The sequence below is a fragment of the Lolium perenne genome, chromosome 7 (genome assembly GCF_019359855.2).
Source record: "Lolium perenne isolate Kyuss_39 chromosome 7, Kyuss_2.0, whole genome shotgun sequence".
NCBI classification, from domain to species: domain Eukaryota; kingdom Viridiplantae; phylum Streptophyta; class Magnoliopsida; order Poales; family Poaceae; genus Lolium; species Lolium perenne.
This window is the reverse complement of record NC_067250.2, coordinates 208,862,265-208,876,425: the sequence shown is the minus strand read 5'-3', so window position 1 is coordinate 208,876,425 and position 14,161 is coordinate 208,862,265.

Below are 14,161 nucleotides of genomic sequence, written 5' to 3'. Positions count from 1 at the left end.
TTTGGTGATGTGATATGGCCATAATGTGATGATGAATATGTATGAGATGATCATTATTGTATTGTGGCAACCGGCAGGAGCCTTATGGTTGTCTTTAAATTTCATGTTGAGTAGTATTTCAAAGTAGTTGTAATAGTTGCTACATGGAGGACAATCATGAAGACGGTGCCATTGACCTTGGTGCTTCGCCGACGATGATGGAGATCATGCCCGAAGATGATGGAGATCATGTCCGTGCTTTGGAGATGAAGATCAAAGGCGCAAAGACAAAAGGGCCATATCATATCACATATGAACTGCATGTGATGTTAATCCTTTTATGCATCTTATTTTGCTTAGATCGCGACGGTAGCATTATAAGATGATCCCTCACTAAAATCTCAAGATAATAAAGTGTTCATCCTTAGTAGCACCGTTATCAAGTCTTATCGTTTCGAAGCATCTCGTGATGATCGGATGTGATAGATTCGATAAGTACATACAACGGGTGCAAGACAGTTTTGCACATGCGGATACTAAGGTGGCCTTGACGAGCCTAGCATGTACAGACATGGTCTCGGAACACGTGATACCGAAAGGTAGAGCATGAATCATATGGTTGATATGATGAACACTTTGAGTGTTCGCCATTGAAATCACACCTTTTCTCGTGATGATCGGGTTTAGGTGCGGTGGATTTGGTTCGTGTGATCACTAAGACAATGCGAGGGATATTGTTTTGAGTGGGAGTTCACTTAGGTTTTTAATTATGTTGAATTAAAATTTGAACTCAATATGTCATAAACTTAGTCTAAACTATTGCAAATATATGTTGTAGAGATGGCGTCCCCAATCAATTTTAATCAGTTCCTAGAGAAAGAGAAACTTAAGAGCAACGGTAGCAACTTCACCGACTGGTTCCGTCATGTGAGGATCTTCCTCTCTGGCGGAAATCTGCAATTTGTGCTTGATGCACCGCTAGGTGACCCTCCTGCAGAAGATGAATCCGATGAAGTAAAAGCTGTTTACGCGACTCGGAAAACTCGGTACTCTCAAGTTCAGTGTGCCATCCTGTGCGATGCGGAATCCGATCTTCAAAAACGTTTTGAGCACCATGATCCTCATGAGTTGATGAATGAGCTGAAAGCTATATTCGAGACTCATGCGGCGATGGAATGCTATGAAGCATCGAAACATTTCTTCAGCTGTATGATGGAAGAAGGCAGCTCCGTTAGTGAGCACATGCTCGCCATGACCGGGCATGCGAAGAAACTCAGTGACTTGGGAATAGTGATTCCTAACAGACTGGGGATTAATCGTGTCCTTCAATCACTGCCACCAAGTTACAAGAACTTTGTGATGAACTACAATATGCAGAACATGAACAAGGAGTTACCTGAACTCTTTGGCATGCTAAAAGCTGCTGAGATTGAGATCAAGAAAGAGCACCAAGTGTTGATGGTCAACAAGACCACCAGTTTCAAGAAACAGTGCAAGTCTAAGGGAAAATTCAAGAAGGGTGGCAAGAAAGCTGCCACGCCTCCTATGAAACCTAAGAACGGCCCTAAGCCTGATGCTGAGTGCTATTACTGCAAGGAGAAGGGACACTGGAAGCGTAATTGCTCCAAGTATTTGGCAGATCTGAAGAGCGGCCTTGTCAAGAAGAAGAAAGAAGGTATATCTGATATACATGTTATAGATGTTTATCTCACTAGTTCTCGTTCTAGTACCTGGGTATTTGATACTGGTTCGGTTGCTCATATATGTAACTCGAAACAGGAACTAAAGAATAAACGACAACTGCTGAAAGATGAAGTGACGATGCGCGTTGGAAATGGATCCAAGGTCAATGTGATCGCAGTCGGCACACTTCCTCTACATCTACCTTCGGGATTAGTTTTAAGCCTAAATAATTGCTATTATGTACCTGCGTTGAGCATGAACATTATATCTGGATCTTGTTTAATGCAAGACGGTTATTCATTCAAGTCTGAGAATAATGGTTGTTCTATTTTTATGAATAATATCTTTTATGGTCGAGCACCACAAAAGAATGGCTTATTTCTGTTAGATCTCGATAGTAGTGATACGCACATACATAACATTGATGCTAAGCGAATTAAACTTAATGATAATTCTACTTATATGTGGCACTGTCGTCTTGGTCATATTGGAGTGAAACGCATGAAGAAACTCCATACTGATGGATTACTTGAATCACTTGACTTTGAGTCACTTGATAGATGCGAAGCATGTCTAATGGGAAAAATGACAAAGACTCCATTTTCTGGTATGATGGAGCGAGCTACTGACTTATTAGAAATCATACATACCGATGTATGTGGACCAATGAGCGTAGCATCGCGCGGTGGTTATCGTTATGTTCTAACCTTCACAGATGATCTGAGTAGATATGGGTATATCTATTTCATGAAACATAAATCCGAAACTTTCGAGAAGTTTAAGGAATTTCAAAGTGAAGTAGAAAATCAACGTAACAAGAAGATCAAATTTCTACGATCTGATCGTGGAGGTGAATATCTGAGTTATGAGTTTGGCATGCATTTAAAGAAATGCGGAATACTTTCACAATTGACACCGCCGGGAACACCTCAACGAAACGGTGTGTCCGAACGTCGTAATCGAACTCTCTTAGATATGGTTCGTAGTATGATGTCTCTTACTGATTTGCCGTTATCATTTTGGAGTTATGCATTAGAGACAGCCGCATTCACTTTAAATAGAGCACCATCAAAATCCGTAGAAACGACACCGTATGAATTATGGTTTAATAAGAAACCTAAGCTGTCGTTCCTGAAAGTTTGGGGTTGCGAAGCCTATGTAAAGAAGTTACAACCAGACAAGCTAGAACCCAAAGCGGAGAAATGCGTCTTCATAGGATACCCTAAGGAAACTATAGGGTACACTTTCTATCACAGATCCGAAGGCAAAATCTTTGTTGCTAAGAACGGAACCTTTCTTGAGAAAGAATTTCTCACTAAAGAAGTGACTGGAAGAAAAGTAGAACTCGATGAGATTGATGAATCTATACTCGTTGATCAGAGTAGCGCAGTACCGGAAGTTGTACTGTACCGCCTACTGCAGCAGAAGAAGCTAATGATAATGATCATGAAACTTCGAACGAGGAAACTACTGAACCTCGCAGATTGACAAGGGAACGTGCCACTCCTGATTGGTATGATCCTTGTCTAAATGTCATGATTGTGGATAACAATGATGAGGACCCTGCGACGTATGAAGAAGCGATGATGAGCCCAGATTCCAACAAATGGCAAGAAGCCATGAAATCCGAAATGGGATCCATGTATGATAACAAAGTATGGACTTTGGTAGACTTACTTGATAGCCGTAAGGCTGTCGAGAATAAATGGATCTTCAAGAGAAAAACAGATCTTGATGGTAATATTACTGTCTATAAAGCTCGACTTGTCGCAAAGGGTTTCCGACAAATTCAAGGAGTTGACTACGATGAGACATTCTCACCTGTAGCGAAGCTAAAATCTGTGAGGATTTTGTTAGCAATAGCTGCATTTTTCGATTATGAGATTTGGCAGATGGATGTCAAAACGGCGTTCCTTAATGGAGACATTGAGGAAGAGTTGTATATGGTACAACCCAAAGGTTTTGTCGATTCTAAAAATGCTGACAAAGTATGCAAACTTCAGCGTTCAATCTATGGACTGAAGCAAGCATCAAGAAGTTGGAACCGACGCTTTGATAAGGTGATCAAAGACTTCGGGTTTATACAGTGTCATGGAGAGGCCTGTATTTACAAGAAAGTGAGTGGGAGCTCTGTAGCATTCCTGATATTATATGTAGATGACATATTATTGATCGGGAATGATATAGAACTATTAAGCAGTGTTAAGGGTTATTTGAATAATAGTTTTTCAATGAAAGACCTTGGTGAAGCATCGTATATATTAGGCATCAAGATGTATAGAGATAGATCAAGACGCCTAATAGGGCTATCACAGTACATATCTGGACAAGATTCTAAAGAAGTTTAGAATGGACGAAAGTAAGAAAGGGTTCTTACCTATGTTACCAGGCAAGGTATTGAGTAAAACTCAAGGACCGGCTACGGCAGAAGAAAGAGAAAGGATGTGTAACATCCCCTATGCCTCGGCGGTGGGATCTCTCATGGATGCCCTGCTATGTACTAGTCGGGATATAGCACATGCTGTTAGTTTGACTAGCAGATATCAAAGTGATCCAGGAATGGGACACTGGACAGCGGTCAAGAATATCCTGAAGTACTTGAAAAGAACTAAGGATATGTTTCTTTGTTATGGAGGTGACCAAGAGCTCGTTGTAAACGGTTACAACGATGCAAGTTGGAACACTGATCCTGATGACTCTAAGTCACAATGCGGGTACGTGTTTATATTGAATGGTGCTGCAGATGGTGGGCAAGCTCGAAGCGGTGCACGGTGGCGAAGTCTTCAACAGAATCGAGTACATAGCGGCTTGGAGGCTTCATCGAAGCGGTATGGATGAAGAGGTTCATTGTAGAGCTCGGTGTGGTTCCTAGTGCATTGGACCCATTAATCATTTACTGTGATAACATGGGTGCCATCGCCAATGCACAAGAGCCAAGGTCACACAAGAGGCTGAAGCATATCAAGCTGCGTTACCACTCGATTCACGAGTACATCGAAGATGGAGAAGTAAAGATTTGCAAAGTACACACTGATCTGAATGTAGCAGATCCGTTGACTAAAGCTCTCCCTAGGGCAAAGCATGACCAACACCAGAATGCCATGGGTGTTAGGTATATTACAATGTAATCTAGATTATTGACTCTAGTGCAAGTGGGAGACCGAAGGAGATATGCCCTAGAGGCAATAATAAAGTGGTTATTATTTATATCTTTATGTTTATGATAAATGTTTATATATCATGCTAGAATTGTATTAACCGAAACATTAGTACATGTGTGATATGTAGACAAACAAGAAGTCCCTAGTATGCCTCTTAAACTAGCTTGTTGATTAATGGATGATTAGTTTCATAATCATGAACATTGGATGTTATTAATAACAAGGTTATGTCATTGTGTGAATGATATAATGGACACACCCAATTAAGCGTAGCATAAGATCTCGTCATTAAGTTATTTGCTATAAGCTTTCGATACATAGTTACCTAGTCCTTATGACCATGAGATCATGTAAATCACTTATACCGGAAAGGTACTTTGATTACACCAAACACCACTGCGTAAATGGGTGGCTATAAAGGTGGGATTAAGTATCCGGAAAGTATGAGTTGAGGCATATGGATCAACAGTGGGATTTGTCCATCCCGATGACGGATAGATATACTGTGGGCCCTCTCGGTGGAATGTCGTCTAATGTCTTGCAAGCATATGAATGAGTTCATAAGAGACCACATACCACGGTACGAGTAAAGAGTACTTGTCAGGAGACGAGGTTGAACAAGGTATAGAGTGATACCGAAGATCAAACCTCGGACAAGTAAAATATCGCGAGACAAAGGGAATTGGTAATTTATGTGAATGGTTCATTCGATCACTAAAGTCATCGTTGAATATGTGGGAGCCATTATGGATCTCCAGATCCCGCTATTGGTTATTGGTCGGAGTAAGTACTCAACCATGTCCGCATAGTTCTCGAACCGTAGGGTGACACACTTAAAGTTGGATGTTGAAATGGTAGTTCTTGAATATGGAATGGAGTTGGAATATTTGTTCGGAGTCCCGGATGAGATCCCGGACATCACGAGGAGTTCCGGAATGGTCCGGAGAATAAGATTCATATATAGGATGTCATTTTATGTGAAATAAAATGTCGCGGAAGGTTCTATGGAAGGTTCTAGAAGGTTCTAGAAAAGTCCGGAAGAAACCACCAAGGAAGGTGGAGTCCACAAGGGACTCCACCTCCATGGCCGGCCAGCCCTAGTGGGGGTGGAGTCCCAAGTGGACTCCACCATAGGGGGCCGGCCACCCCCCACATGGGAGGTGGGAATCCCACCTTTGGGTGGGAGTCCTAGTTGGGCTAGGTTTGCCCCCTCATATGGAAGGTTTTGGTTTCGGGTCTTATTCGAAGACTTGGACACCAACACTTGGGATCCACCTATATAATGAGGGGCCAAGGGAGGGGGCCGGCCAACCCCAAGACCATAGCTTGGCCGCCCCCCTTGAGTGGCCGGCCACCCCCTCCCAAACCCTAGCTTTGCTCCTCCACTTCATATTTCCCGCGTAGCTTAGCGAAGCTCCGCCGGACTTCTACACCGCCACCGACACCACGCCGTCGTGCTGTCGGATTCAAGAGGAGCTACTACTTCCGCTGCCCGCTGGAACGGGGAGGTGGACGTCGTCTTCATCAACAACCGAACGTGTGACCGAGTACGGAGGTGCTGCCCGTTCGTGGTGCCGGAACCGATCGTGATCAAGATCTTCTACGCGCTTTTGCAAGCGGCAAGTGATCGTCTACCGCAGCAACAAGAGCCTCCTCTTGTAGGCTTTGGAATCTCTTCAAGGGTGAGACTCGATACCCCCTCGTTGCTACCGTCTTCTAGATTGCATCTTGGCTTGGATTGCGTGTTCGCGGTAGGAAAATTTTTGTTTTCTATGCAACGTTATCCTACAGTATTCCACGGACTAGCAAAACTCTTGGTTTGTATCTAGTATACATACTTTATACACACTTCTGGTAAGGAATGTATCTCTGCCATCCTACTATCATATCTCATAAAAGAAATATGTGGCGATTACTAGAATAATCCACATAGACTATAAGCATCGCTACGGAAGATCTAATCTTATCATAGTCAACTCTTTGAACTTTGTCGTAAACAACTTTTCGACAAGTCGAGCTTCTTCAAGGACATTGCATCCAAGTCCATCAATTTTATAGGTATTTTTACTTTCAAGAAAGTATTCACCTATCTTGGATTTCATGGCACTCAGCCATTTTAACGGAGTTGGGGCCCATCATAACTTCTTTGTATGGGACCTGACTCTGTTAAAATGGCTAAGTGCCATGAAATCCATGATAGATGAATACTTTTTGAAAGTAAAAAAGATCTATAAAATTGATGGACTTGGATGCAATATCCTTGAAGAAGCTCGACTTGTCGAAAAGTTGTTTACGACAAAGTTCAAAAAGTTGACTACGATAAGATTAGATCTTTCGTAGCGATGCTTATAGTCTATGTGGATTATTCTAGTAATCGCTACATATTTATTTTATGAGATATGTAAGTAGGATGGCAGAAATACATTCCTTACCAGAAGTGTGTATTAAGGATGTATACTAGATACAACCAAGAGTTTTGCTAGTCCGTGGAACACTACATAGGTATACAAACTTCAACTGTATGAAGTAAGTATCACGGAGTTGGAATCTTCACCAAATGAAATAATCAAAGAGTTTTGATTTCATCGGAAAGGATGAAGATGCTTGCATTTGCAAGAAATTAAGTGGGAGCGCTAAAAGATAGTTATAATATTATATGTGGATGACATATCATGGATTATAAATGATGTAATTATGTACTTGATGTGATTAAAATGTTTCATTGAGAATTAACTCCAATAAAAGGATATGGACTAAAAAACATATTTAGCGTCAAGATCTATGAAGATTGATTAAATTACATAGTAAGTTTAAGTCTAAGTACATTGAGTAAATATTGAATTAGTTCAATATGAAAATGCCAAGGAGGAGTTCTTTTTTCCATATGGAGGTTTTAATAAGACTTGAGTGTATTTGACACTCAATGAGTAAAAACACATGAGTGATTTTAGATCACGAATAATATGTACACAATTAGATGTCCTGCTAAAGAGTTAGGAGCAAATATCAGAATGATCTATGCGATGATCATTGGACAATAGTAAGAATATCTTTGGGTACTTTGGAAGAGCCAAAGATATATATAGTTTTGTATGAGGTAATGATAAATAAATCGATGTAAGGCGTTGCACCGATATTAGTTTGGTCACATATAAAAATAAATTTCAATCTCAATTAGGCTAAGTGTTCATTAAAAGGTAGCACAATGATCTAGAAGAAGTTTATGCTAGATTTAGATGAGTTCTAAATATTATGAAGGATTCTACAAATGAAGGCAGAGTATGTCATTATTTTGACAATGACCGAGAATGTTTGAGTCGAGGAGTTCTTTGAGAACTCGGTGTAGTTCCGATACTGTCAGAACTTTGAAGCTATATTGTGTGTGATAATATTAGTGACATGTTCCACCAGAAGACTGAACATATGCGATTAATGCCGACTCTTTTAGAAAATGAGTGACTCGCGGAGACGCAAATGAATTGCAAAATACATGCGTTTCTGAGTGTGTCAGATTCGTTGACTGAAACCTCTCCCGTGATAAAAACATCATAAGCACCAGAAGGCCAAGGTGTTATATCTTTACAAAAATGTAAACTAGATTATTGACTCTAGTGCAAGTGGGAGACTGATGTCTACTTCCCCCTCCTTTTCCTGTAGACAGTGTTGGGCCTCCAAGAGCAGAGGTTTGTAGAACAGCAGCAAGTTTTCCCTTAAGTGGATCACCCAAGGTTTATCGAACTCAGGGAGGAAGAGGTCAAAGATATCCCTCTCATGCAACCCTGCAACCACAAAGCAAGAATTCTCTTGTGTCCCCAACACACCTAATAGGTGCACTAGTTCGGCGAAGAGATAGTGAAATATAGGTGGTATGAATATATATGAGCAGTAGTAACGGTGCCAGAAAATAGCTTGCTGGCGTGTAGTTGATGGTGGTAGTATTGCAAAGATAGTAACGCTAAAACGAAACAAAAACAGCAGCGATAGCAGTATTTAGGAACAAGGCCTAGGGATTAGACTTTCACTAGTGGACACTCTCAACATTGATCACATAACAGAATAGATAAATGCATACTCTACACTCTTGTTGGATGATGAACGCATTGCGTAGGATTACACGAACCCTCAATGCCGGAGTTAACAAGCTCCACAATTTGTTCATATTTTAGTAACCTTATAGTGTAAGATAGATCAAAAGACTAAACCAAGTACTAACATAGCATGCACACTGTCACCTTCATGCATATGTAGGAGGAATAGATCACATCAATACTATCATAGCAATAGTTAACTTCGCAATCTACAAGAGATCATGATCATAGCATAAACCAAGTACTAACACGGATGCACACACTGTCACCTTTACATCGTGCAGGAGGAATAGAACTACTTTAATAACTTTGCTAGAGTAGCACATAGATAAATTGTGATACAAAACTCATATGAATCTCAATCATGTAAAGCAGCTCATGAGATTATTGTATTGAGGTACATGGGAGGGAGATGAACCACATAGCTACAGCGGAGCCCTCAGCCTCGGGGGTGGATTACTCCCTCCTCATCATGGAGGCAGCGATGGCGGTGAAGATGGCGGTGAAGACGGCGGTGGAGATGGCTCCGGGGGCAATTCCCCGTCCCGGCAGGGTGCCGAAACAGAGTTCTGTCCCCCGAATTGGAGTTTCGCGATGGCGGCGGCGCCCCTGGAGTCTTTCTGGAGTTTCGTCAATTGGTGTCGAAATTTTAGGTCACGACGGCTTAAATAGGCGAAGAATCGGAGTCGGAGGGGCTACGGGCTGCCCAAACCATAGGGGGGCGCGGCCCCCCCCTGGCCGCGCTGGGGTGTGGTTTGGTGGCCCTGTCCCCCTTCTCTGGCGGTTCTCGTGTGTTCTGGATGCTTCCGGTGAAAATAGGAACTTGGGCGTTGATTTCGTCCGATTCCGAGAATATTTCGTTACTAGGATTTCTGAAACCAAAAACAGCAGAAAACAGCAACTGGCCTCTCGGCATCTCGTCAATAGGTTAGTTCCGGAAAACGCATAAAAATGATATAAAGTGTGAACAAAACATGTTGGTATTGTCATAAAACAAGCATGGAACATCGGAAATTATAGATACGTTGGAGACGTATCAGCATCCCCAAGCTTAGTTCCTACTCGTCCTCGAGTAGGTAAACGATAAAAGATAATTTCTGAGGTGACATGCTACCAACATAATCTTAATCATACCATTGTAAAGCATATGAGATGAATGCAGCGATTCGAAACAATGTAAATGCAATGAGTAAACAATTGAATCATATGGCAAAGACTTTTCATGAATAGTACTTTCGAGACAAGCATCAATAAGTCTTGCATAAGAGTTAACTCATAAAGCAATAATTCAAAGTAGAGGTATTGAAGCAACATAAAGGAAGATGAGGTTTCAGCGGTTGCTTTCAACTTATAACATGTATATCTCATGGATAATTGTCAATGTAAAGCAATATAACAAATGCAATATGCAAATATGTAGGAATCAATGCACAGTTCACACAAGTGTTTGCTTCTTGAGGTAGAGAGAGATAGGTGAACTGACTCAACAATAAAAGTAAAAGAATGGTCCTTCAAAGAGGAAAGCATCGATTGCTATATTTGTGCTAGAGCTTTTATTTTGAAAACATGAAACAATTTTGTCAACGGTAGTAATAAAGCATATGTATCATGTAAATTATATCTTACAAGTTGCAAGCCTCATGCATAGTATACTAATAGTGCCCGCACCTTGTCCTAATTAGCTTGGACTACCGGATCATCACAATGCACATGTTTTAACCAAGTGTCACAAAGGGGTACCTCTATGCTTTGTACAAAGGTCTAAGGAGAAAGCTCGCATTGGATTTCTCGCTATTGATTATTCTCAACTTAGACATCCATACCGGGACAACATAGACAACAGATAGTGGACTCCTCTTTTATGCATAAGCATGTAACAACAATTAATAATTTTCTCATATGAGATTGAGGATGTATGTCCAAAACTGAAACTTCCACCATGGATCATGGCTTTAGTTAGCGGCCCAATGTTCTTCTCTAACAATATGCATGCTTAACCATAAGGTGGTAGATCTCTCTTACTTCAGACAAGACGGACATGCATAGCAACTCACATGAAATTCAACAAAGAGTAGTTGATGGCGTCCCCAGTGAACATGGTTATCGCACAACAAGCAACTTAATAAGAGATAAAGTGCATAATTACATATTCAATACCACAATAGTTTTTAAGCTATTTGTCCCATGAGCTATATATTGCAAAGGTGAATGATGGAATTTTAAAGGTAGCACCCAAGCAATTTACTTTGGAATGGCGGAGAAATACCATGTAGTAGGTAGGTATGGTGGACACAAATGGCATAGTGTTGTTTGGCTCAAGGATTTGGATGCATGAGAAGTATTCCCTCTCGATACAAGGTTTAGGCTAGCAAGGTTGTTTGAAGCAAACACAAGCACGAACTAGTGCAGCAAAACTCACATAAAAGACATATTACAAGCATTATAAAACTATACATCGTCTTCCTTGTTGTTCAAAGATCTTACTAGAAAATATCTAGACTCTAGAGAAACCACTCATGCAAACCAAATTTTAACAAGCTCTATGTATTTCTTCACTAATAGGTGCAAGGTATATGATGCAAGAGCTTAAACAAGAGCACAACAATTGCCAAATATCAAGTTATTCAAGACATCATACCAATTACTACATGTAGCATTTTCCGTTTCCAACCATAATAATTAACGAAGCAGTTTCAACCTTCGCCATGAAAATTAAAAGCTAAGAACACATGTGTTCATACGAACCAGCGGAGCGTGTCTCTCTCCCACACAAGCATTTATTCAAACAAAAACAAAAACAAGAAACATACAGACGCTCCAAGTAAAGTGCATAAGATGTGACGGAATAAAAATATAGTTTCAGGGGAGGAACCTGATAATTTGTCGATGAAGAAGGGGATGCCTTGGGCATCCCCAAGCTTAGACGCTTGAGTCTTCTTGATATATGCAGGGGTGAACCACCGGGGCATCCCCAAGCTTAGAGCTTTCACTCTTCTTGATCATAGTATATCATCCTCCTCTCTTGACCCTTGAAAACTTCCTTCACACCAAACTTCTCATAAACTTCATTAGAGGGGTTAGTACATAATCAAAAACTCACATGTTCAGAGGTGACACAATCATTCTTAACACTTCTGGACATTGCTCAAAGCTACTGGAAGGTAATGGAACAAAGAAATCCACCCAACACAGCGAAAGAAGCAATGCGAAATAAAAGGCAGAATCTGTCAAAACAGAACAGTCCGTAAAGACGAATTTTTAATAAATACTTCCGTTGCTCAGATCAGAAAACTCAAAACTAATGAAAGTTGCGTACATATCTGAGGAACACGCACATAAATTGGCATATTTTTCTGATTTTTCTACAGAGAAAACAGCCCAGATTCGTGACAGATAGAAATCTGTTTCTGCGCAGAAATCCAAATCTAGTATCAACCTTCGATTAGAGGCTTCACTTGGCACAACAAAACACAAAACTAAGATAAGGAGAGGTTGCTACAGTAGTAAACAACTTCCAAGACACAAATATAAAACAAAGTACTGTAGCAAAATAACACATGGGTATCTCCCAAGAAGTTCTTTCTTTATAGCCATTAAGATGGGCTCAGCAGTTTTAATGATCCACTCACAGGAAATAGTATTCGAAGCAAAAGAGAGCTTCAAGAGGCAAATTCAAAACAAATTTAAGTCTAACATGCTTCCTATGCATAGGAATCTTGTAAATAAACAAGTTCATGAAGAGCAAAGTAACAAGCATAGGAAGATAAAACATGTATAGCTTGAAAAATTTCAGCACATAGAGAGGCATTTTAGTAACATGAAAATATCCAGTAGCATCATGAGCAAACTCAACAATATAACTATCACATAAAGCATTCTTATCATGAGTCTCATGCATAAAATTATTACTCTCCACATAAGCATAGTTATTCTTATTAATTGTAGTAGGAGCAAATTCAACAAAGTAGCTATCATTATTATTCTCATCAAGTGTTGGAGGCATAGTATAATCACAACAAAATTTACTCTCCATAGTAGGTGGCACCAAAAGACCACTATCATTATAATCATCATATATGGGAGGCAAAGTATCATCAAAGAAAATTTTCTCCTCAATGCTTGGGGGACTAAAAAGATCATGAAAACCAGCTTCCCCAAGCTTAGAACTTTCTATATTATTATCAACAATGGTGTTCAAAGCGTTCATACTAATATTACTACCAGCATGCAAATAAGATTCCATAGGTTTTTTAATTTTCGCATCAAACAATCCATGTTTTAAATCAGGAAATAGAAATAGAAGCTCATTCTTGTCCATTATGCCAAACTAGTGTAAACAAGAAACAAAAAGATACAATTGCAGGATCTAAAGGAAATAGCTTCGAGTACTTACAGTGCCGGAAAATAGCTTAGTAGCCGAGGTCCGGAGTGTGAGTACCTTTTACCTTTCCTCCCCGGCAACGGCGCCAGAAAATAGCTTGATGTCTACTTCCCCCTCCTTTTCCTGTAGACAGTGTTGGGCCTCCAAGAGCAGAGGTTTGTAGAACAGCAGCAAGTTTTCCCTTAAGTGGATCACCCAAGGTTTATCGAACTCAGGGAGGAAGAGGTCAAAGATATCCCTCTCATGCAACCCTACAACCACAAAGCAAGAAGTCTCTTGTGTCCCCAACACACCTAATAGGTGCACTAGTTCGGCGAAGAGATAGTGAAATATAGGTGGTATGAATATATATGAGCAGTAGTAACGGTGCCAGAAAATAGCTTGCTGGCGTGTAGTTGATGGTGGTAGTATTGCAGCAGTAGTAACGCAGTAAAACAGTAAACAGGCAGCGATAGCAGTATTTAGGAACAAGGCCTAGGGATTAGACTTTCACTAGTGGACACTCTCAACATTGATCACATAACAGAATAGATAAATGCATACTCTACACTCTTGTTGGATGATGAACGCATTGCGTAGGATTACACGAACCCTCAATGCCGGAGTTAACAAGCTCCACAATTTGTTCATATTTTAGTAACCTTATAGTGTAAGATAGATCAAAAGACTAAACCAAGTACTAACATAGCATGCACACTGTCACCTTCATGCATATGTAGGAGGAATAGATCACATCAATACTATCATAGCAATAGTTAACTTCGCAATCTACAAGAGATCATGATCATAGCATAAACCAAGTACTAACACGGATGCACACACTGTCACCTTTACATCGTGCAGGAGGAATAGAACTACTTTAATAACTT